We start from the raw sequence: 2040 nt of genomic DNA, 5'->3' as shown, positions 1-2040 counted from the left end.
CTGCTGAACACAATACCTGAAAAAAACCTCCGGCGATTTGAGCGTGAGTGGATTCTAACTTAAATGCCTCTGATTCAAGAAATCAACAGATATGTCTGTGATTAGCTACATTGCTCAATGCTGCAAAACACGTAAACCATAACGCACTGGATAGTTTGCCAAATCTGCAATAAAATGCCCTTAATACAGCTTTAACTGAGGTTTTTTTTATTTCGTTTGAGGGTGCTTAGCACCCCTGTAGAACCGGGCCTGAGCTGACCCATCATGTGTCAGGAGTAATTTCAAGTGACAAGTCCCCGTTTAATTTGAAGTTGACAAGTGGCTGTATTGTTGCTCATAAGTGGCCTTTTCTACATCTGGATGTCCTAGTTTTATTGATGGTCTTTGGGTGTAACTTTTGAAAATCTGATAACAAATGGGATATATTGATGGAAAAATAGCATTTCACATTTGTCATTTGAATTTAAAAAATAAACAAACATATATTTATATATGTGTATATGCCTGTATTTGAGTGTCCCTCATTTTGGCAATTGCCTAATTTTGTCACTGTTCATTCAGTTTTGTCACATCCCTACAATAACTGCTGAAAAATGTAATTGATTGACTTCTACCGGCTTTGTTGCTTCAAATGTGTATGTGTGAACGGCCCTTTTTGAGTGTCTTCCTTAAGCTTTAGCAGTTTAATTATTTTTTTTTTTTTATGTCTTTGTTTTTAGTTTTGCAGTAATATGCCGTTGCAAGTTTTCCTTCCTGTTTCCTTTTTTCTCCTTTTTTGCTTCCCTGTTCTTCCTGACTTTGTTATGTGTCTGAATCTCTGCCATAGTGTTCTATGTTTTTGAACAGAAGCCGATAAGTCCATTTTAGCGAATCAGCGCTGTATTCAGGTCAGGTGACAAGGCTACTTTCACTTTGAAAGACGTGCTAGCTGAGAGGAGTTTCATCAAAGCTGACTAAAAGTGATCGAGGATGGATAATCTCGACGAACTTGATGAACCTATGATATCTTCTTCAGGGCAAAAAAGGAAAATAAAAGCTGAAACGTTTTCACGGAACCTTGCAAAAGCAGCACGTTACAATAGTGAGGGAAAAGCTCCGTGTATTGCGTGTAATCACATCCATACAGTTTATGCTCACAACAACAACATTTGTCAGGCATCTTCTACATTGTCATCTGAGGAGATTACAAAGATTAAACGAGTGTTTTTTTTTACTCTAAAACATGAAATGTGGAGTTATCTGCTTTTGCCAAAAAACGACTGTAGGAGTTATCTGCTTTTGCTATAAAACAAACTTTGAATATGTTAAAAAAAAAACATACTGTCAATGAACTTTAATTTGGTAAATTACCTGTATTTGTTTAAGTTATTATTACTTAATCAAAACAACCCAACTGCAGTTTGATTGATATTACTTGGAATGCGCAATAAAAAAACGTGATTTCTGAAAAAAATTATAAAAATGGAGTTATCGGTTTTTGCAAATGAACTCTTCTCGCACACACACACACACACACACACACACACATATAAGTTCACATTCATCAAATTGTAAAATCCCCTTTCCCCAAAGATAACACTTTAGACATTATACCAAGTAACTTTACAACTACATGTCAACTACCAATCATTTGAGTATTAGTAGACCATGATATAAAATTTCTCATACTGTTATTTTGATTTTGTTCATATCACTTATTTATGATTGATAAAGGGATAGTTCACCAAGAAATAATAATTCTTTCATCATTTACTCATCTTCATGTTGTTCCAAAACTATGAGTTTTTTTTCTTCTATTAAGCGCAAAAGAAGATATTTTGAAGAATGTCGGTAACTGAACAGTTGACTGTAGCCATTGACTTCCATGGTAATTTTTCGTTTTGAGTAAATGATGACAGAATTTTCATTTTGGGTGAACTATCCTATCCTACAGGTGCATCTCAATAAATTAGAATGTCGTGGAAAAGTTCATTTATTTCAGTAATTCAACTCAAATTGTGAAACTCGTGTATTAAATAAATTAAATGCACACAGACTGAA

At 34.4% G+C, this 2040-nt stretch overlaps 1 protein-coding gene across 3 annotated transcripts in view; it reads left to right on the top strand.

Annotated features, from left to right (window-relative positions):
- The window catches only part of LOC107679201 (zinc finger FYVE domain-containing protein 21), a 13556-nt gene that overhangs the window by 2250 nt on the left and 9266 nt on the right, over positions 1–2040 (top strand). The window lies entirely within an intron of this gene.

The sequence above is a fragment of the Sinocyclocheilus anshuiensis genome, unplaced genomic scaffold (assembly GCF_001515605.1).
Source record: "Sinocyclocheilus anshuiensis isolate Anshui unplaced genomic scaffold, SAMN03320099.WGS_v1.1 scaffold300, whole genome shotgun sequence".
NCBI classification, from domain to species: domain Eukaryota; kingdom Metazoa; phylum Chordata; class Actinopteri; order Cypriniformes; family Cyprinidae; genus Sinocyclocheilus; species Sinocyclocheilus anshuiensis.
Note: the sequence above shows the minus strand (reverse complement) of the source record. Positions and strands in the feature narration are given on the sequence as shown.